Genomic DNA, 24,735 nt, shown 5'->3' on the forward strand with positions numbered 1-24,735 from the left:
GTGGTGTACAAGTAATTTAAATGTGTTTGCCAAACAGCCTTCTGAATAAGAAACAAAGGGTTTCATTGCTCTGAGGTCACTTGGGGTTAATATATTTTGATTGTCAACTGAAATTATTCATAGAAAGTGGAATGAGCATTGCTGGTCCTTACAAGGAAGAATGAGAAATTACAAAGATAAACTCTAGAGATTTCTACCACAGGTTCTAGAATGAAATGCAATTTCTCTTCATGATCTTGCTAAGCCTTACAAGTATTATGAAGGGAACTACAAGATTAAATCATCAAATTTACAAACTGAACAATATTTTCCTTAATTGGGATAATTTAAATAATTTAAGCCTCCCTTTAGGTCCTTATATTTTGGACAAAAAAAAATTATATTACTGAAAATTTGAAGAGAAAATAAACTCTCAAAAAAAGGCCCTTATAAAATGTCCGTTGCCTAACTTATAAAATTATAAATTTGTGTGCATAATAGCCATCTTATAGACTCCATATTTCATTCAAAAGAATAAAGCCTAGAATAATAAATCTATTAAGATTTGTAGACACACGTGCTTTGAAATATTGATAACAAATATAAAGCAACCAAAGGAACTGAACAGCCTGATTTGACGATATATGAAGACAAACAATAACTGAAATTCAAATACTTCTATTTCATATTTACTTTTCTAAAATTAAAAAACTCTCGGTCAGAATGAGCAAAGGAATGATTTAAAAACCAACAAAGATGAAATTGCACTGGTATTCAAGGGATAATAACATGGAATCCAATATATATGTTACCCTCATTACATTTTATAAACTTAAATACTCAAGTTTTCAAAATACTCCTAAAAACAGGGCACTTCTCAGTTTTTTCTGAAAACCCAAGACAGCTGATGACAAAATAAGTTGCCACTAGATAAAAAAAGGATTTTGTACAATTAGGAAAAGGGCAACCTTTTCTTTTCCTTAATTATACAAAATGCATTTAGAAAAATCATTATGAGAAACCATCACCATCACTGCATAAATCCACAGTGACCAGGAGGTGAATGGCACTCCTGCAGGTCCACTATGCACAGCCTGACTGTACGCGGAAGGCCTGTGCCAACCATGCCCACATCCGAAAATGCATTAGCAGATCCTTATGTAGAACTTGCAAAGTGACGGTTGAAAACTTAGGTGAAAAAGTCTAAAACATTTAAGAAACTGGGTTAAATCTGAACTGAGAGAGGTTTTCCTGGAGAAAGCTGTGCTGTGTCCTTGCCCAAAGGGAAGAAATTAAGTGTGCTTGCTCTGTACTGTAGAGCCAGGGAAGAGACCTATCGTGCGGCCATTCAGAGATTAGTGGGCACAATGAGCTTGTGTCTGATGGAAGCCTGAGAAATCTAAAAAGTGAGAATCAGTGACTGGTTATCTACTCTAAGGATGGACAAAAGAAATGTTCCCCCGGGAATAGCCTGACCTCCCAGGATATGTCTGGTCAAAGGACGCATGAGGTTTTTCCCATGGACCAGATGAGGCCCACTGAAGAAACAGAGCCAGGTTAGGGATGTCTTAGGTCTTGCCTAAGTAAATCCTCCTGGAGGGGAGAGTAGAAAGATCCTGGAGGCTAATTCTGCTAACAAAATGGAGACTATTAGTTTCACCTAAGACACCCAGACAAAAGGTAGCCAACCTCGGTGGCCACTAGATCACAAAGGCGGCTGTGCAGAAGGGTGACTTTTGGGGGGAAATAAAGCTCAGTGTAAAGAACTGCAGGTTAGAGATTTTCAGTGAGGCACAGGATGGAGGAGAGGGGGATTCCTGTACAAAAGCCCCATAACACAACATTGTAAATTGACTATACGCCAATAAATTTTTTTTTTTTAAAAGCCCCATAAGAAAGAAGCAGTCAGTTTACACCCCTCTGGGCCATGCCACCAGGTCATGAAAGGAACAGGAGGGAGAGCTTTAACTTCAAATAAGCTAGGACACCTGGATTTCAACACTGAACATATTAAAAATTGAATTGAGACTTTTTTAAAACTAGAATTGTGTTATATTAAAGGAACACAACTTTATTTTTTTCCCAGTGACTTAACGAAAGAACATTTATTTCTAGCCTGTACAAAGGCTGATACAGGTCACATGATGCTGGGCATTTTGACTTCAGTGGTGACTGAGGGATCCAAACTCCTTGCATCACGTGGCTCCATCATCTTTGGAGACCTTTGCTTCTAGCTGTGCAGGCAAGGACAAAATAGCATGGAGAGTGGCACAGTTTATTATTCAGGACTCTCCAGAGAAAGAGAATCAACAGGATGTGTACATATATAGAAAAAGATTTATTCTAAGGAATTGGTTCTCACAATGATTGAGGATGGAAAGTTCAAAATCTGCAGCACAGGGAAAAAATACAACTTTAAGCGTCCTTATCAGACTACAAATATGGTCCACGAACCAGCAACATTAGGAATCTTTTCAGAAATGCAGACTATCCCAGACCTACTACATCGTAATCTTCATTTTAACAAAACCCCCCAAGTGATCTATGTGCACACTGAAGTTTAAGAAGCACTGTCAAAACTGATTTTTAAGTGATTAAGTTGTAGTTGTCAGTGGAATTAAATCTTTGTTACTAATTTTCATTTTTACTCTTATGACAAAACATTTATTCTTGGGGGAATTTATTAAGATATTTCTTTCTGGCCTCACAAATTATCAATTTTTATGAATGCCCAAATGAATAGAAACAGCTACACTTACTTTTTGTTGGTTACAAGGTTCCATATGTATCTATTACTTTATCAATAATATTCTCCTGATCCTTTATATATTTATTTGACTACATAGACTAATCTCTAATATGTCTTTATCATTTCTTCATTGTATTTTAATAGTTTTACTTTGTATACTTCAATAATAGATTATTCAGCACATAAAGATTAATGTTACACTTATCATCGTGAATTGTTTGCTTTGGCAGTGTGAAGGGGTTCTCTTTATTCCATGTAATTATCTGGCCTTTGTCTGACTTTAATGTTTGAAGCCCTGATTTCTCTTTTTGTTTTGTTTCTTTTCATTGCCTGATTTAAATTGAGTCTTGGTGTTTTAATGCATTCATTTTTGTTGTTATAAATGTTATATTTGGTCATTTGTCTTCCTGTTTTGTTTTTTCTGTTTTTATGCTTCTTTTGCTAGTTATTTGCTGTTTTGTTTTCTACAGGACAGTATTTGTGTCCTTTTTTGTTTGCTATTTCTTTTGAAAGATTATTATTCTTAAGATTTTTCAAAGCATTTTAATTTATGTTTACCTAACTGTCAAGAGTCACAAATATAAAGAAATTTGTTTGAGGCCTCCTATTTGGAAAATCTTCTCTCCACTTGTTTCAGTCTTTATAAATATTATGTCAGACTTTAAGTCCAAATTTTCATTATAACAATATTATATTTTATGTTTATATCTATCTTTTGAAGAGAAATTTTTACATCTTATCCTATCTTTCAGTTTTTTACAACCTTACACTATCTTAAATAGCTCTAAGACACACTGACTGTGTTTTCACACTGCGATCACTCCATCAATCTCTTAATTTTCATCACCTTCATTCTTGTATTGGCAAGAATACATCTTCAAAGTTATAAATTACGTTGACATTTGAAATATGGTGGACCTGTGTAAAACTTTCTAAGTTCACATGACAGCAGACATCTCATCAGTAACAATTCATGTTAAAATCTCATGGAATGAAATGACATAAAGTGTTATGGTAAAATAATTGAAACTCTAAACTTTACATTCACCTAAAATATCATTCAAGAGTTGTAGCCTAATAAAGATATTTTCAAATAATCAAACCCTTAGACTATACCACTCTGGTAAAAACACAAACAAAAAACACACAAAGATAGATAGATGATAGACAGATCAATAGAGATTAAAATAAGAGTACTAGTAATTGAAAAGTAACTGAAAAAAAAATTAACTAAAGAAAATTGAAACCAGAAGGGAAAAAGCGATGGTGCAAAAAGCAAGGATTTCTACTTCCAACCAGGTGGATTAAGAAGGGAGGATTTACCTTCTACCTTAAACAGCCAGAAAACCAGACAAAACGTGTGATATGCAGTTTTAAACATTGTATGACAGGGAAACACAGGAAGTGAATCTTAAAATTTTCCCAGCTTACTGCCTGGGGAAATTTCCAAGCTGCAGCATAGGCAGGAGACACCCAAACAGATCCCCATGCCCTTGCTGAGTTAAGGAGACTATGCAGAAATTAGGGAGAATAAGCAGGCTAGGATTTGGGGCCTGATATCAAAGAAGGAACTAGACAGAGAAAGAGCTCCCTCTAGAGATCAGCGAAGGATCCCCTAAAGATTTTATCTAAGAACTGATCTGTAGATAAGTGTGAGAATGTTAGGCAAGACCAGGGAAAGGCTCACCTGTAAGGAATAGGAAGAACTATCCCCTGAGGCTCAAAGAGGGCTTGGACTAGTTCATTTTCTCAGTAGACAATGGGAAAGACATCCTAAAACACAAGGCATTAGGTAAAGTCCTAAAGATGGTATTGCATTAGGAGTGAGGGCAAATTAACCCCAAAACAACGATTTATATGGACCAACCTTAAAAACCTTGAAGGTAAGCCTAGAAATAGTAAAACTCTTTCAAAGTCACTTAATTTCATCCCAGAACAAATCCCAGGAATACTTAGTAGAAGATTTAAAAAATAAACATCAACAAACACAAAATTCATATTGTCCAATATCCAATAAAAAATTATCCATCATGCTTTCTGGTTCTGGGATAAGATATAATAGACACTTCCTATTCTTCCCACTGGGTACAGCTTAAAATAAAACCCTGAACATTATTTATAAAGCAAACATAAGAAGATTCTGAAATGTAGAGAGAAGAAGGCAGACCAGCGTGGGACCTAAGGGGCAATGTACCAGAGAGGCCCATAGGTTTTCCTTTTGCTTAATATATCAAGACCAGGTGAGGGAGAAGCCAGCAAACCAGAAATAATGCCAACAAGTGCAAGCAAACAACAACAACAACAAAAGTGCCAAGAAAACCCTGCTCTTTTTCTCTAGCCAAAGGATTGGGAAAGTGACAGCCTAGTAAAAATACCTTTATACAACCACCACTCTATTCTAGCTAAACACGACAGAAAAAACAAAACAAAACAAAACCAAAAAAACCCTCAGTTTCACATTCACCCTTAGCAAATGCCCAGTTCGAGTCAAGTCTTCCATCTTCACTTGACTGTAATGAGGCCAGGATGCTGTTAGAATTTCTGACTGGGGAGCCAAAAATTTCATCACTGGCTAGCAGTAATGGGTCGCTATTTCCCCATGGCATCAGTAGAGGCCACCTGAAGAGTGGAATTATTTGAGGAAGATTATTTATATTCCTTTTCTTCTTTAAAATGTTGTGAGCAAACAAGTATGAGAGGAAAAAATATAGATATAAATGAGGCATTCCAATATGAATCTAATGTTTTAATATCAATTTTGGTCAGATCAATGATTTCTACCTTTTCAGAGTTAGAACATTCTACTGATATTCTTTAATTTTTAGGCGTTTCATGATGTTTTAAAAATTAAATTCTATAAAGATCAATTTGTTTTAATTTCTAAAAAATGATAATGCATGCCAAGAAGTAGGAAAATGTGACCTGTAAACAAAAAGAAATAAAATCAATACAACAAGACACAGAAATGACACAGATGACAGAATAGCATAAAATGAATTCAAAACAGATACCATAAATATGCTCTATATGTGCAAGAAGGTAGAGGGATCCACAACATGATAAAAAGAGAAATGAAGGATATAAAAAACACCCAAGTGGAACCTCTGGAGATGAGAAATACAGTAAGTAAAATGGAAAATATACTAGATGGAATTATACTAGATGGGATTAGCTAAAATGGAAAATATATTAGATGGGATTAACAGCAGATTATACACTGGAGGAAAAAAATTTTATTGAACCTGAATACATAGCAATAAAAACAATCCAAAGTCACAGAGAGAAAAAGAATTAAATAAAAGTAACAGAGCATCAGTGATCTGTGGAACAATATTCAGCAGTGTTACATCTGTGAAAATGGAATCCCAGAAGAGACAGGGAAACAGGTAATATTTTTGGAGAAATAACGAACAAAAGATTGCCAAATATTATTAAAATTAAAAACCAACACATCCAAGGCTCAATGAAGCACAAGCAGAAGAAAAGTGAAAAACAGTATGCTAGGGTACATCATAATCAAATTTCTGAAAACCAGTGATAAATTTTTTTTTAAAAGAAGCTAGAGAAAAAAGAGGTATTACATACAGAGGAACTATTGAAAGAATGAAAGTAGACTTCTTGTCAGAAATGATACAAGGCAAAGAAAATGGAGAGATATCTTTAAAGTATTAAGAGAAAAACTTTCCAGAATTCTATACACATTAAAAATAATTTTCAAAACTAAAGATGAAAGAAATAATTTTCAGACAAACAGAAGCTGAGTGAAATCATCACCAGCAGTTCTACACTACAAGAAATGTTAAAGGAACTTCTTCAGGCAAAAATAAAATGAAACCACATGGAAATTTGGATCTAAACAAAGGAATGAACAGTGGAAATGATAAATATGTGGTACATATAAAAGACATTTTCTTGTCTCTTTTTAAATCTCCTTAAAAGATAATTGATGGTTTAATGAAAAAAATAAAAATGAACTGTGAGATTTATAATATGTAGAAATAAAATGTATAACCATAGTACAAAGGACTATAGAGTATAAATGGAAGTAACAGTGTTCTAAGACTCTTAGACTATATGTAAAGTAATGTAATATATTTAAAGGTAGAATGCAATACATTAAAAATGTATACTGTAAACTCAAAAGCACCCACACATACACACACACACACACACACACACACACACACACAAAATAAGGTAATAAGTCAATATTAGTGAGGAACAGAATCATAAAAATATCTACTAATTCAAAAGAAGACAAATAAGAGGGGGAAAGGAGCAAAAGTATAGCCCTATCAAATAGAAAACAAACAGAAAGAAGGCACATTTACACCTAACAGAAACAATGATCAAAATAAATATAAATGGTCTAAATAATCCACATAAAAAGTAGAGATTATCAGATTAGATTTTAAAAATGAGGTCTATTTATATGATGTCTACAAGAAAGCCACTTTAAATATAAAGAAGCAGATACAACATACAAAAACAAAAGCTGGGGTTAACTTCCCTGGTTGTCAGAATCCATGTGAATTGTCAGACACTGACATCAGGAGGGTAACATATCCTGAGGGCAATGGAAGCTCCACGTTTGGAATCCTCCCAGACATTGCCTTATACATCTCTTCTTTCAGCTGATTTAATGTATCCTTTCCTTTTAATAAATCTTAACTGTGAGCATAATAGCTTTCAGTGAGTTATGTGAGTTCTAGCAATTATAAAACCTGCAGTTGATTTTGGGGATCCCCTCAAACTTTCATATGGTGTTGGAAGTCTTGGGAAGACTTGGAAATACAGAGGATTGTGCTTTCAAACCTCACAATTTGACAACTCCAGGTAACAACTGAGAAGGAAAGGACAGACCAATATTCCTAATGCATATACATGCAAAAATCTTTAACAAAATGTTAGCAAATAGCCTTAAACATATATGGTGAATTGATTTTCAGCAAGGGCACCAAGGCAATTCAATGAAGAGAGAAAACTTTTTTCAACATAAGGTGCTGGAATGATTGAAGCTATTTGCATAAACAAATAAACAAATGCAACATTATCTTTCAGAAATGAACTTAAACTGTGCCAGATAATCTAATATAAAAAGCTAAAACTATATAAAGTCTAGAAGAACACATAGGAGAAAACATTTTTGAATTTAGATTAAACAAAATTTTCTTAGCATGAGAGACAGAAAGCATAAACCTATAAAATCGATATATTAAACTTTATCAAAATTAAAGTCACCTGCTCTTCCAAAGACAACAAATGAAAAGACAAGCACATACTGAGGGGAAAATACTTTCAAACTATATATTGATAGAGGGCTTGTATCCAGAATATTAAAAAACAATTACAATTTAACAATAAGAAGATGAACAACCCATTTCAAAATATAGGCCAAAAACACTGAAGTGACACTTCACCAAAGCAAATATACGGATGGTAAATAAGCACGTAACAATACTATTAATAGGGAAATGAAAATCAAAACAGAATTCAATACTACTACATACACATTAGAATAGATAAAATTGAAAGTCTGACAATACCAAGCATTATTGAGGACCTTGAGCACCTGGAACTGTATTCGTACTACTGTGTAAATGCGAACTGGTACAAACACTTCAGAAAACAGTATAACAATTTTTTATAAATTTAAACATATACTTTACAGGCTAGTTATCAATTTACTGCTTCTTAATTTCAAATTCATCCTTCAGAAACTGCTCTGCAATAGTGGACTGCACTCTTTAAGCATTTCTCCTTTACAGTGAGCCAATGTTAAGCTTGGTCGGTAGAGGGCACTAGAGAAACACTGCAGGAACAAGGGGCTTCACTGTTCTGGTCTGTTGTGTTTTTTTTTGTTTTGTTTATTCTTGCTGCACAACCCGTCAACAGTATTCAGTGGTGTACGTCCCAGCTGCATGCCCAGAACATGCAACCCCTTAGCAACAGCCAAGGCCCTCCTGAGGTGGACACCATGTTCTGAAGACCTCGTGCTCACAACGGCACTACTGCTTCTGTGTACCTGCCCCACATCTTCAGCTCACTTGTATTCCAGAGCATTGTTTCCTGCTTGCCTGGCAACTATGGACGAGTTCTGAGCACAGGAACCCAGGGAAGTTTTCCACCAATCAGTAGGCTGCAACGATACCTTCTCCAATGAGATCTAGCTCCAACTTTGGGAAAGGCCCCCTTCTTCCAACTATATCATCCTGTGGGTATTCTTTCTCAGTCCTAGAGTAGCCTTTAGAGTTCCCTTTACATCGATATAGTCCCTCTCTTATCACAGCTTAATAATTCTTTATATTATACTTCCACAGCTTAAATTACTATGGTTTCTTCTCCTGATTGAGCCCTGCCTGATATACAACATGACTAGTTCACCCACTCCTAAGTATTTGTCCCAAGAAAGAACTGGTCTATAGTTTTCAGGCTTCTTGAATCTGCATATATGAGTCTTCAGTTAATCTGGACATTTTTAACCATAAATATCTTCCAACATTTTTTTCTGACACATCCTCTTTCTCCTCTGCCTCCTGAACTCCAATTATATATATTTTAGACATTTTGATATTGTTTCTGTAATATGAATATGTTCCATTTTATAACATTTAACTGCTGACAGCTTTTAAACCAAGTCCTTTCCTCTTCCCCTTCTGCCCTACAGATGGCAAAGCTGATAAGAAAGCTTCTCTATAGACACCAGCAACTGATTCAGAACATTAACCTTTCCTTACTCTCTTTAGCCTTTTTCAGATCAGTTCCAGAGGCCTGCTCAGCTCTCCCAAACAGGCTTGTTATGTGAGTAATAAACTTTTTCATATCTTCTTGCTGTGTGTGTGGGGGGGAGGGGGGTATCATCAGTCTTGATATCTGAACCACACTGGGGGTGGGGGGGTGTCCATCTATTATTTCAAGATGGCTACAACAGCCTCATAAAGTTGTGTTAATTTTTTTCTTTTTTTTCCTGAGTTGCAGATGATAAAATTTATATTAATCAGTTTTCAAGTAAGCTGACATGTTTTGATTCATATATATGTTGTTAAGACCCTTAAGGGAATATTTTTAATCCAAATATTGTATTTTTTCTGTTCTAGATGTTCCATTTAGTTCTTTTTCATATTTTATAGTTCTTTCTTGAGATTTACTACATTTTCATTCATTGTGAGCATGTTGTCTTTTACTGTCAACATACAATTCTGTACCCAGTCAAGCTATCTTTCAAAAATGAGGGAGAAATAAAGACCTTATCAGTATACAAATATTAAATCATTATGTTGTACACCTGAAACTAATATAATGTTATGTGTCAATTATACATCAGTAAAATAAATAAATAAATAAAACTCAGAGATATCTGGGGGAAAAAAAATCAAAAAAAGTAGAGAGTTTATCACCAGAAGACTTCCAATAAAGAAAAATTTCATAAATTTTTGAACAGAAGGGAAATAATCCTAGAAAAAAATCTCTACAAGAATTACCAATAAGCAAAAATATTAAAAAATATGTGAAAAAAATCTTTTAAAAATTGACAAAATGAAGGAATAACAATAACTTATCACTTAGCGAGAACTAAAATACTTGTCAACAATTGAATGTAATTTAGAAGGCGTTGATCATTAATATATTCTAACATGCTCACATGATTCAGAATTAAAGAATAATTATTAACTAACTTTAGGCTTTGTTAAGAATGCATGTTAAAATAGGTAATGTACTAAAAAAACAGACACAGAATAAGTAATTTCCAAAGAGGTTGAGGAGAAAATAATTGAATGAAAATAAACAAAAGAAATTAATCAAAAAGAAGGCAAGGAAGTGGAGTTACAACAATAGAAATAGAAAGGAAAAGATGGCTTAACCCAATTTAATAGATCAATAGTACAATAAATGTAAATGGACTATACCCTCCAAATCAAAGACAAAGACAGCCAAATAGGATTAAAATTCAAAATATTATATGCTGCATAAAAAAGACATACCTAAAACATAAGGACACAGAAAACTAGAAAGTCTAGTAATGGAAAAAAGATATATCAAGCAAATACTAGTTAAAAGAAGGCTGACATAATCATAGTAACACCAAACAAAATAGACTATAAACACAATACCAGAGATTTTAAAAGTTGCTAAATATTGGTAAGAGGTTCAGTTCACCAAGAAGATATAACAAGTACAAACCTGTGTAAATCCTAATAATATGGCTTCCAAATATACAAGTTAAATAATTTTGGTGGATAAAAATATCAATACAGAAATTCAATTGTAAATCTTTGTACCAGCAACAATCAAAAACTGTGATTTTTAAAACATGTGCAATAAAATAAATTATACAAGAAACAAAAATGAATTGTACTTTAGAAATAAATCCAACAAAATATATGCATGCTCTTTAGAGTTAAAATTATAAAGTTCTATTGAAAGACATTTAAGATTCCTAAGTAGACGGATATTCCATATTCCTCGAGAGAGTCAGTAACATAACTATGTATATTTTCCCACAATTAATCTATAAAGAATCCAATCCAAATCCCAACTGGATTTGTTATTGTTGTTGTTACTGTTGAAGTTACAAGTTGATTTTACAATTTATTTGGTAGAGCAAAAGCCCCAAAATAGCCACCAAGTTGGGGAGGAGTCTTAAGCTAGTGGACTTGAAGACCTATCATTGAGCTTTATAATTAAGACCCTGTGGTATAAGCAGATAAATAGACATAAACAGAATAGGAAGTCTAGAAACAAATCCATGCAAAATGGATTATAATGATTTATAACAGATCTGGAACTTTTTATCAGTGGGAAAAGGATGGGCTATTCAAAAAGGTGCTGGCATTTTAGTTATTCCTATTAAAAACTGTTATTAGATTTCCTGTATCATATCACACACACACACACACACACACACACGCATGCACACACACGCACACACAGATTAGTTACTGGTTGATTGAAAATCAATGTGAGAGACAAAAGCATAAAACTTTTAAAAGGTAATATAAGAAAGTACCTTTACGACCCACAGTAAGAAATATTTCTTAAACAAGATACAAAAAGTACAGTCTACAAAGAAAAATATTTATAAATTGAGCTACATTAAAATTGAATAAGTCTGATGACTAAAATTTACCAAGGAGTAAAAAGATAAGCTCTAAGCTAGGAGAAAATATTTGTCACACACACACATAACTGAAAAAGAACTTATATTGAGAATATACAAAGGGCTTCTATGAATCAAGGTATAAAAGGCAAGCAACACAATATGAAAAGATGTGGACAGGCACTTTACAGAAGAAAAAAGCAATAGAATACATATAAATATACATATATATATTTATTAATAATCAGAGAAACAAAACCTAGCCACAATATAATACTGTTTTATACCTATGAATAGAAAAACATTTAAGGTCAGACAACACAGGGTTGGCAAAATGTAGAGTAACAAAAACTCCCACATACTGCTGACAGGCAAATAGACTAATATAACCACTCTGGAAAACAGTTTGACATAACCTAATAAATCTGAATGTGTGCCTACCCTGTGATTCAGCAACACCACTAATTAGTGTATACTTGAGAGAAACCGTTGCACATGCATACCAGAACGTGTGTACAAGCATGGTCACAGCAGCATTGCTCATAACTGCAAAATCTGAAATGGGTGTAATATCAATCAACAGTAGAATGGAAAAATAATTTGTTATACAGGCATACCTCAAAGATCCTGTGGGGTCAGTTCCAGAACACAGCAATAGAGCAAATATCACAATAAAGTGAGTCACATGAATTTTTTGGTTTCCCAGTGCATTTAAAAGTTATGTGTACACTATATCATAGTCTATTAAGTGTGCAATAGCATCGTGTCTAAAATAACAATATACATACTGTAATTTAAACATCTTATTGCTAAAAATGTTAACCATCATCAGATCCTTCAGCAAGTTGTAATCTTTTCGCAGTAGTAACATCAAAGATCACTGACCACAGATCACCATAACAAATATAATAATGAAAAAGTTTGGAATAATATGAGAATCACCAAAATGTGACACAGAGACGCGAAGTGTGGAAAAATGACACCAATAGATTTGCTCAACACAGCGTTGTCACAAAACTTCCATTTATAAAAAAAAAACACAATGTCTGGGAAGGGCAAAAAAGCAAATTGCAATAAAATAAGGTATGCCTGTATTCATATAATGGAAAATTATACAACAGTGAAAAATAAATTAACTACAGCTACTTACATCAACATGGATAAATCTCAAAAACACAACATGGAAAAAGATAACCAAGTCTTAGACAATTATATACAATTTGTTTTCATTCTATAAGTGTCATAAACAGATAAAACAATAATATGTTATTGATGTAGATAGAAAAACTATAAAGACAAGCAAGGGAAAGATGAACACCAAAACTTTGACCCTGTTACCTCTGGAAGAAGGAAGAGGTTGGGAGGAGAATGAAATCAAGGAGGATCATAATGAGAATTATATCAAAGCAATATTTTACTTTGTGACCTGAATAATAGGTTCGTGATGGCTTTTTATTTTTATTCTTTACACTGGACATAAATTTTTATGTATTCTTTTGTGTGCATAATAAATTTCACAACAAAAAATATTTTTAAAGACGTAGGAGCTAAGAAGAGAAAACACATTTTGAATAAGAAAAAGGAGAGACTCACCCAATCAGACATGAAAAATTTTATAAAATTATAGCCATTAAAACAGTATAGGAATAGGGTAGAAACAGACAAATCAAAAGAATAGTACAGATTACCTAGGAATAAAACAGAGCCTACAAATTGTTTCATATGTATGTGGGAACTTGTTATATGATGGAGGGGCATTGTAAATTTCTGGGGAAAGGATTCAATAATCAGAGGTGAGCAATAAATAGACAAAAAGAGTGGTTAGTTCTTACTCTGAATAACATGTGTCTCATCCTGCAGAACTGGGAGAGGGAGTGGTGAAGTGCCCCAGCACTGAACTCCGGTGGCTGCATTCCAATCCCCCCTAGGTGGTACACCGGAAGGATGGCCTGGGCAGGTGCCCTGGCCTCTCTGTAACTCACCTCCACATCAGTAAAAAGGGGATGATACAATGATAGTACTTGCCATGCAGCCTTGTACAGATTAAGTAAAATAATCCATTTCAAGTGCTTAATGAAGTACCTGCCCTTGGATGAAAGCTAAATAAAAGGTTAGCTTCCAAAATTATTCAACTTCAAGTTCCTGAAATTAAAGATTTTGTGTGAGAAGGGGGCAAGAAGGGTTTTAAAAATCATCATTTGTTACTTTTCTGTCTCAATTAACAGACTTTGACTTTGAACCGCTTGAGAGTAGCACGTATGCCAATTCAAGTCCGTACCTGACACAGAACTTGCCATGTAATGGATGCTTAATAAATATATATTGTGTTGCACTGATTTAAATTAAGAAGGGAAGGGAAAGTAGCATTGTTATAAAAAGGGAGTCAATGTGGGTGCTGGAAAATGCCACAGCTTTTCACTACTGTGTGGAGAAAAATAAAGCAGTGTTTTAAAGGCCAAACTTAATGGATTCCCAAGGTTGTGCTACTGTGAAAGTATACTACTGTGAAACAGGAATTAGAATCAGTCAATCCAAAATGTAAAATACCATGGAAGATAAGGTAATAAAACATAGTATACTTTAAATGAAGAGTCCAATTAGCCAAACACCAGGGAGAGCTGAAATCAGAATGTAACTTTACACGAGCAGAACAAGGAACAGCTATTAATACCAATGCGTAAAATGGACCAAAGAAAATAAGAAGGAGAGTAGCACAGCAATCACGTGGTAATATGCCATCTCACAGCAAACTTCATCACTAAAGAAATAATCGAATGCATCAACATAATTCTTTTGTTAGATACTTAAGTATATATATATCCATAATTAATCCATAATTAAAATAATCGAATCAGTAGAAATCAAACCTGATGAAAAAACTATATATTGTCCATCTTCAAAGAATAATATCTGTGCCAAATTAGCAAGTTTTATAGCAGAATAAGGTTCAGGAACTGCCTAATTCTACATTATATTGGTTATCACTGATTTGAGGTTTCATCGAAATAAGATATAGAAGAAATATACGACTTAATTGGTATTATTGTTACCAAAAACATTTAAGAAAATATATTTTATTTTGAAATCTACATCAGAAACACTTTCAGGTGACATTAAAAAGTTTCATAATTTTTCACATGAAAAAATGTGATATAAATATACTCCATATAAAAATGTATGGCAAAATTTTCAAAATACTTTGTCTTCTTTTAGAAGTATATAGCCAAGAGGTTTAAATGTCAGGGGAATTATGATGAGATACTTCTTTAGTCTCCAAAAAAGTATATTTTCAATTTCATGACCAAAAAGTGAATTTGAAAAGCTCTGATCCTTTTTGCTTTTTCATTATCATTTCAGAAATGATTGACTGTATATCAAAACTGGATCTTCCAAGCTATTACATTTCACCATCTGGTTAACCTTGCCAGGAAAGCACTAGAAAACAAACCTCACACATTAGAATTTCATCCACTCTGCGGAGTTATCCTGATCATAAAGAGTTGCCCAAAACTGAGATGAATTATTATGGAGACTAGAAGAGGGCTACATTAACTGAATGTGATTGAATTCAGCTAGAACTGCACCTACAACAAACCCTACGGTATAATACTGTCGGTGCTGCTGGTACATGTGCAGAACAGAAGTGTTGGCTGTTCAGCTCATGTTCACCCAAACAGCATAATATTGTATATCCAGACACAAGGACATTTAGAGTTTCTCAGTTTTTAACAATAATTGTGCTTGATTCACAAGGACATCTCAACGTTCTATAACACCTTTCATATATTTCTCCAATGTTTCTGGACCAAATCAGATCTGATGCAAAAATTATCATGATCCTAAAATCATGACAAAATCATTGCCCCATAAGTAATAGCAAGAACTCATGAGAATTGTAGAAGCGAACTGAGATTTAGGGCAAGAACCCAAAGGACTATCCAAACAACAGTGATAGGAAATATACAATTCAGACTGAGAATTTATAAAATGGTCCCAGAAGATGTTACTGGAATTAAGTGGAAGATAGTACCCACCATACCTAAACCCTTTTCATCTTTGCCTGTATTATGTGCAGGAAAGTAGTGGTTTTACAAGTGAAAGGTAGCACAAAGAAATTATTTGTGGTCTAAAATATTCTGGGGGTAAAACACAAAGAAGGTAAGGTGCAAATGTGATAATAAATACTCACGATGTTTACTTTGGAGAATGTAATTATCGTGGCTGTGGCTTCGACTTTTGGTAGTCCAGAAACTACCTTGTCATTTCCCTACACACAATATGAAATTAAGTTTGGTGCTCTGCCTACAAGAGTATTCACTCCTATTACAGCTTTGCCTTTTATTCCCACAGAATGCCAAGAACTTCCAAAATACATTACCATGAAAATGTCTTGGGTGACTTTACTACACATTTATATTGCAAGGTAATCAATAAATTATTATTTCAATATTTATTGGAATCTCAGAATAAGAAAGAAGATAGATTATACAAATTCATCTTCTGTGATTAATGGATGTTCCAGCAGAAGGCATACACTGATGGAGTAGGTCAGTATGCAGACTATATTACTGACTATTTCAACCTGGGTTGTAAATATAGTATCTGTTTCTCTTAGGGACTGTCACACTGAGTGCAGTATAAAAGGCAATAAATTTCAACAGATTAATTAACTCTTTGGTTACTGGGGCTGTGTGTCACCTATCCTGGCACCTAATAAAAATTCCTTTAATGCCAAGCCATAAAGAAGGGCCTCTTTGGAAATGAGTTATTAACAGCATTTCGTGAATAGATGGAGAAATTGTAGCCAAGCCATTTAAGTGTCATAAAGTACGGCAAAGGCTGCTGGAGGCCTCTGAGGGACGCCAGGCAATACCATAACAATCAAATCTGAGATGGAAGAGGGATTGAGCTGTCCGCTCAGAATTTTTATATTGTCAAAGAGCAGCGAGGAAATAATGTGATCAAGAAGTGAATTAACCTTGTGTGTGAAAGAAAGGGGATGATCTGATGGAAAAGGCAGTAAAGTAAAAATCACTCCATAATGCCCACATCGCAGGCGAGTCACGAGGGGCTCCTAATGTCTGCAGGCTGTCAGAGAGCTGATCCAGACCTCTAAGCACCATAAACCCATTCCCTGCATTAGCCTGTAATTGCAATACATTTATTCATGCTTTTTTAGTTCTTCAGGGTCTCCGTGTTGTATACCCACCGAGCATTAACTCCTATAAATGTTCTATCTTTGCAGACTCCTGCAAGCCGCTAGACGTTCTAGCGTGGGAATTAACATTCAGCGAGGGAGGAAGAAAGTGCTGTGTACATAGTACAAGATTTGAATCCATCTCCCATTTTGAACTATATTGTTTAATTTAGCACCTTGACTGCCTCCCCCCAAATATCCTTTGGATGCTTTTGATGAATGTCTAGTGATCATGTTTTGTCAAGTTTTATATTTCAAGGCAAGAGTTCCTACAAGAAGAAATTAATAAATAATGAAGACTAACCAATTGATTTTAATAATGCTAGGATAACTATCTTTCAAAATGTAAATTTCACTTTTTTATTTGAGGTTGCATCGCAATATATGATACTTTTCTACGCATAACTCCCATATCATGTAAAAATAATAATAAAATTTAAATCAATATTTTTTTCCTGGTAACAGTACCTTTAGCCTAAGTCACTTAGTAGAACCAAACCCAGCAAATACTATCAAGTAGGTGCCTAGCACACAGGGCATCTACCATAGATGAAGCACTGCTTTAAATGTTTTATGTATGTTAACTAAGGAGACCTTGATGACAACCCTATGAGGTGGGTACTTTTACTACTAACTCCATTTATAAAAATTAGGGAGGTGGAGCACAGAGAGGTTAAGTAAATTCCTCAAGGTCACACAGCTGACTTGAAACCGCAAAAATCTGGCTCTAGCAGTCTGGATTTTTAGCTACTTTGCAAATTGTTTCTCCGAGAAATAGTTAATAGAGCCAACATACTGCTTAAATTACTCTCCCCAAACAATGGATATTCTATTTGTACTCTAATAATTAAAGTTACATAGGAATGTGCATAAATGTGTGTGTGCACTGTCCTCAGGGATTTTACACCTTGGGCTGTCCCTCATCTCTCCTGTATTGTCAATCATTCTCTTTTTCTATGAGGGAAAGTTCCCATTAGCACAGAGATGTGCTCTGGTGTCTTCTGACATTAGCTTTCATCTCCTGATCCTACATCCCCTTAGAGCTACCCTTACTGCCTCAGGGCCAAACTCCTCCAAGGAGTAGTATTTGCATGCTGTCTCTACTCACTCAGGCCCCATGAATCCTTTGTCCTCTTATGAATCCACCTCCTTCCTCAGCATCCTGTGCTAAATCCAAAGGTCACTTACACACCCTCATTTATTAGTTCAACCTTTTGGCAAAAAGGACACAGTTAACCGCTCCCTCCTTGAAAAATGCTGCCTTTGCGGCTTCCAGGATGCCATCTTCTGCCTGCCCTCCTCCCCCTACTTACCCGGGTTTCCCTTCACTGGCTCCTCTTGTACCCAGATCTGAGATGCTGAGGTTCTTCAGACTTGGCTGTGGGCCTGCTGTCACCTCTCATCCACTCCCCTGTGGTCAAGTCATCAAATACATCGATTCAAAAACCATCTTTTTGCTGATGACGCTTACATTTTTATCTCCTCTTTTTGCTCCAAATGTAGATAGCCAACTGCTCCCTGACGTCTCAGTGTATATGTCTTAAAGACATCTCAGATTTAACATATACAGAATGGAACTCTTGATTTTCCCCACATGACCTAAAAAAGAAAACAAAAAACAAACAAAAAAAAGCAGTACCTTCCAGCTAGTGGCTTAAGCCAGAAATCGAGGTGTCATCCAAAGTCCCTGCTATCTCATCTGCCAGCTACTGGTTTATGTGTGATATTTTATTCAGTTCTGGCCACCAACTGTGAGGGAGAGATTTTCCTTATCTGTAGAAACACACACAGGAGGAAATGCCTCTCTCGTCCGGGTGATGACTGAAAACTGCTGCTACGATTCTGTGGTTCTGTGAGGGGACGTCACCGACCTGGTACAGAGGGCAGAACAGAAAGTGGCCAGCACCTGGGGACGTGACTGTGCCACAGAACTGACCAAGGCCCACCTCTGGACTTCTTAGTAAGGGCGCCAATAAACTCCTCACTGTAAGATGCTTGTCATTGGGGCTTATGTTATTTGAATCCAAAGGCAATCTGCCTGACACATCCCTTTTCTATCAGTTATCTGCACAACAAATTATCTCAGAACTTAGCGGTTCAGAACAGCAATAAATGTGGTATGTCTTAACGTTTCTGGGGGTCACGAACTCCGAAGTGGATTAGCTGGGTGGTCCTGGTTTGGGGTCTCTCAGGAGGCCGCGGATATTATGTTGACTGCGGCTGAGTCAACTGGAGGTTTGACGGGGCAGGTGGATCCACTTCCAAAATGGCTCATTCTCATGGGTCCTTCACAGGCACAACCTGGCACTTGCTGGGGGGCAGGGGAGGGGCGGGGGTCTCAGTTCCCTCCCACAAGGGATTCTCCACAGGCTGCTAGCTCATGACATGGCAGCTGACCTCGCTCCAAATGATCAATCCAAGAGACAGCAAACCAAGTGGAAGCTATTTTTTTTTTTATGACCATGCCTCAGAAGTCACAGAGCATTACCTCTGCCACCTTCCATTCATCAGAAGAGAATCACGAAGTCCAGCCCAGAATTAAGGGGCGGAAATTAGTCCTCATCTTAGGAAAAGATACACAGACATATTTTAAAACCATCACATGCACATTTTCTCACTGCATTCTAATGCCAGTGATCTTTCAGCTTCTAGAATTTGAAGTCCTTTCCACCTCAGAGCTCGAGCACATATGACCATGATTACCTGGAATGCTCCTCCTTTGAATTTCTCTCCTTCAGGCTGGCCCTCCCTCAACAACTTTTTGAAGTTGCTTCCCCACCCCATTCATTTCTGTCTTGGGTCCTTGTTTCTTTCCTTCATCACAATTTACTGCTACTTGATTTTAGTTTTTTGTTGGTCTGTATTCACCCCTTGGAAATACGTTTCATCTTTTGTTTTGTCCATGCAGCATGTGGGGCCTTAGTTCCCTGACCAAGGATCAAACCCGTGCCCCCTGCAGTGGAAGCGCGAAGTCTTAACCATGTGGGACCGCCAGGGAAGTGGTTACCATCACATCCCCAGCATCTAACAAAGTCTGTCAGGTAGCAGGCACTCAAAAACAGAGCGAATGAATGAATGAGAAAAACTTGGGCATGCGTCCACAAAATGTTTTTGAACAGTGGCATCTGCACAACCATTCAGAGGACGATATCTAAGATGATAAGGAGCTCAGGAAGTTCAATATGCAGAGAGATATTGTAGCTATCTTTAGCTAGAATAAAGCTAAAGATTATATTCTTTTGAATATTCAAAGGACTATCCTTGGGAAAAGAGATTAAATTTCTTCTTTCTGATTCATGGAGTAGAATTAGAATGAATGGGTAAAAATTATGGGAAAACAGAGTTTAGTTCAATAAAAGGAAGACTTTTCTAATGATTAGTTACCTAAAAAAAATGAAACCCATTGATCTGTAAGAGAGTAAGCTTCCTATCATTTAAACATATGCTCTAAGACCACCTGCCTTCAATGTCAGAGAAGAAATTCAGATATTGGCAACCGATTGGACCAGATGACTCTAAGCTCCCTTTGTACATTCTAGGACTCTATAATATAAGCCTTAACAAAATATACATTAAAAACTTTCCTACTAAAAAAATTTTTGAGATGTAATAATGAGATAAACATCCATAAGAAAAGATTTCTCTCTACACTCTCATGCTTTTGGAGATTTTGATTACACAGAAAATGAAATTTAAAAAAAATTTTTTATGATTACAAAAGGAGTGTGTTTATTTTCAAAATCTAAATCCTGTCATATATTGATGCAATATTGATTTCAGAGCTAAAGAGGTTTTAATTGAATGTTTCACCATGAGGCATATTTTCTCATATCCTTTGTTTCTGGAAATAATAAACTATATTAGCTATAGCTTTTACTTCTGCATTTACTTAATCTTTTAAACATCATATAAGGGAAAAAATTATTCTTCAGAAAATAACATAAATGGACTTCAAAATGTGAATGGATAAACAAACTGTGGTACATTCATACACTAGAATATGATTCAGCAATAAAAAGAAATGAGTTATCAAGTCATGAAAAGGTCTGAAAGAACTTTAAATGCATATTGCTAAAGAAAATAAGTCAATCTGAAAAGGCTACATACTGTATGATTCCAACTATACAACTTCTGGAAAAAGTAAAACAATGAAGACAGTAGATCAGTGGTTGCCAGGGGTTCATGGGGGAGGGAGGGAAGGATGAATAGGTAGATGGAGCACAGGGGATCTTTAGGGCAGTGAAACTGCTATGTTAGATACTTTAAATGGTGGATACAGGACATGTCTTTATACATTTGTCCAAGTCCACAGACACCAAGAGTGAATCCTAATGCAAATTATGGACTTTAGTTAATGATAATGTATCCATATTGGTTCATCAATTGTAATAACTATACCACTCTAATACAAATGTTAATATAGGGGAAACTGGGTGGGGCATATGGGAACTCTTTGTACATCTGCAAAAGTGAATAATAAGAGATTGTGATAATTTGGTGTAACCCATATGGTATTAAGCATTAAGGTATGTAAAGACAGAGAATGGGGAGGAGAATGAGACAATAATGAGGTATAAAACGTAAATCCAAAATTTGAAGGATTATAGAATTTGTAAAAAAAACAAAAATTGTAGAAGAGGATACAATCCAGCCTAGTGAAACCAAATGACTGAAGGTTCAGAAGGAGAAACACTATTAGGGAGTGTATTCCCACTAATAATGAGTATTATAAATATTCATGTAAGATAGCGAAGATGTTGGCCTTGGCTGAGCTTATGATTTACTGAAATATTCAACACATATTTGCTTGGGTAAAACACTGTGATAATTAGACATCAACCCTGCTCTCAAGGAGCTTGCTGGAAACTGAGAATTACATGATTTCATAAAATAAAAGACAGATCAGGAAACTGATCTGGAACCCCTAACATTGGCTGTCTTAGGAGAGGGGAAACTAACTAAATGAGTTAACTAACTAAATGAGACCAGGGGTATGTGATCAACTTTTCATCACATATGCATCTGCAACTTCTGAATTTTTAACTATGTGGCTACATTTCATAATCATAAAGAACATTAAAACTTAAAGAAGACAGTAAAATTAAAATTACATAAATATTTAAATAAAGAATCCAGAAATACCAGAATAAAGCATGTCTGGGGCATTTTCTCTGACCAGTAGTCTGAAGCATAGCCTATTAATTAAGCACAAAAGAAAAGGAAATAATTCAAGTTGAGTTCAATCCTCAAATTGCTGACTTTCTTCCAAGGTTCAGATCCAGATGAAGACCCACCCCTACATTTACATGAAAGTAGAGGACTAAAATAATCCTTTTGTTTGAGTCTCAAAATCACATTTCTATATTAAATATCATTACCTCTAAATTTGCATACATTTAGATATTTCAACCATCCAGAATTACATTGTGCATGTATGTTCTCGTTGGAGCTTTCAAGAAAATTTAAAAGTATGGCATCGCTGCCCATTTTAGCAATATCAGTAACTAATGTGCTCCAAAATCTAATGAGATTAATACTCAGAAATCCATTTTTAAAGGTAAGACAAAATAACCTTCAGACTGTACTGTTTCGTGAACAGCCATAAAAAATGTTTCTTCCATTGTTGAGGTTCATAATGTGATTGAATGACTCTGAAATATTCCAATTATTCTTAATAAGTCACAAACCAATGAGTAACACACCTCAGATGTCCAAGGCAAACCCAGTCAATCTGGGAATTTGTAATCTGGTATAATCCCAATGATAGCTTTGGCAATCATTCACTCAACTAAATTTATTACAGACCATTTGTATTAAATAACTGTACCAACTATCACGTTATAAACAGAATTGAGTTATTCAAGATACTCTATTCCAACTCCCTCACATACAAATCTGTTCGTACAGCTCATATGCATTGAGTGCCCCCTATACAGAAAGTACTACATAAGACAGTAAAGGTAAACGGAAAACACGGTCACTGCCTTCCTAGAGGTCACAGACCAGTAAAGGGAGAGAGAAAGAGAGAAGCATGGAAACTGGAAAACACTGTGATTAGTGTTCTAATAGAAGCAAACAGAAGTGAGTATAAAAACTGTGGTGGCCCACGAGATGGGACTGTTAACCTACTCAGCAAGGGGACAATGGTGAGGGCTCTTGGGAAGGATGCTATTTCTCAGTTATAGAGCGTGACAGTGGCAGAGCCTTGCTAGAATTCAGATCTCTGGATTTCCAGGCAGTATTCATTTTGCTACCCTTGTTCCCTAACAACTTGATCAAAGGTCATCAATACTGTAGCTATAGCACACAAGTACATGAGGGAGTAATTTAAGCAATGTTTCAAAGCCGTGTCTTGCTAACAATCACCTACTACACAGAGTGAAACGGATCTTTTAAACAACTCTAACTTTGTACCAAAAGCATTTAACGCTCACACACAGGCATGGCATGATATATATGTGTGTGTACATGCAGTTTCACATAGAAGTTAATAAAAACACATAGCTAGTAAGAAGTGTTACTTCCAAACCACAGGTCCAATTCAGTCTATTTACAATCACTTTAGTACTGAAAGTTTGTTAACTAACCAACTGTCAGACTGTATTGCTACAAAACTCTTTATCCCAGCAGGATACGTAAATTAGAAGCGAGGATGAATCTTTTCCATATTGGCATCTCTCTTATTCAACAGAATGTGTTTCTGAGGGATTACCTGGCTTAATGCAGCTAATTCAATACAAAACTGAGTTTGCTACTTAGACTGTCCAAATACCCTATCCTCCTCAAATGTGTGCAAAGCAGTTAAAACCTTTGACGTTATGACTGATAAGAATTAAGGTACTCCAGCACACCAAATGTTAATTCCCAACGGGTAGCAAAAGACCAAATTTGGCAATGTAATAGATAACTCTCACTATTTCAGAGAACTGAAAATGCTGTGTCAATCCACTGGCTTTTAAGGAATGACACTGTTCTTCTGTCCCAGAACCAACAGCAATAATAATGGATAATAATCAGTGGGTATTGCCCCCAAACCATTTTAATGAGAAGATGCGGCTTGCATACAACTCTTGGTATTCTCAAAACTCTTATGAATAATGACCTTTAATATAATATGAGAATGCCACTTTATTTTTTAAAATGGCTTTAAGATAATTTGAGTCTTATTTGCAGGGTGATGTGCACTACATCTCCCCAGAATCGGCTGTTCTTCACCGAGGTTATATTCAGCAGCATGCCCTTGGAAACAGAGCCTGTGTCTCATGTTTAAGTGCATGTGGTGTCAGCTATTCCCTGGTCCCTATGCTGCCACACATGTGAATGGAATTTCTCCTGTTATCTCATAAGCCTGAAAAATACACTGTTTTTATTCCATTCTTCCTAGCAAACTTAAGACAAAAAATTAGGGGGGAAAGGTAAGGGAAAACACCATCTTCTACTTGATAGCATGCCAAAGAGGAGTAAATCAAAATGCTACAATTTTTCTCCAAGTAGTTGGTCCCCAGCCTTTTTCCCCTGATGAATCCAATAGACTATTATTACAAGATGTTTTAAGTAATATTTCTCTTTCCATTTTAGTCCTATTGCAGATAATTTAAATGTCTAAGTGAATGCAATCTAGCCATTCTACTTCAAAAAGAATTTACATTGCGGTTAAGACCTAAATCACATTAAAATAATCACACACAGTATAAACAGAATAACAGAGCCTTT

General features: G+C 35.5%; 1 long non-coding RNA gene across 2 annotated transcripts in view; it reads right to left on the reverse strand.

Annotated features, from left to right (window-relative positions):
• Positions 1-24,735, reverse strand: part of LOC137773929 (uncharacterized) — a 267,315-nt gene that overhangs the window by 235,710 nt on the left and 6,870 nt on the right. Inside the window, exon 3 of one of the 2 annotated variants that reach the window (XR_011075757.1) lies at positions 18,572-18,621. The exons of the other annotated variant lie outside the window; for it this stretch is intronic. This is a non-coding gene — a long non-coding RNA (uncharacterized lncRNA). Of the gene's footprint in view, positions 1-18,571; positions 18,622-24,735 lie in introns of those variants that run through there. 2 annotated transcript variants of the gene reach the window in all.

This window comes from Eschrichtius robustus, chromosome 12 (assembly GCF_028021215.1).
Source record: "Eschrichtius robustus isolate mEscRob2 chromosome 12, mEscRob2.pri, whole genome shotgun sequence".
Lineage (NCBI taxonomy): Eukaryota > Metazoa > Chordata > Mammalia > Artiodactyla > Eschrichtiidae > Eschrichtius > Eschrichtius robustus.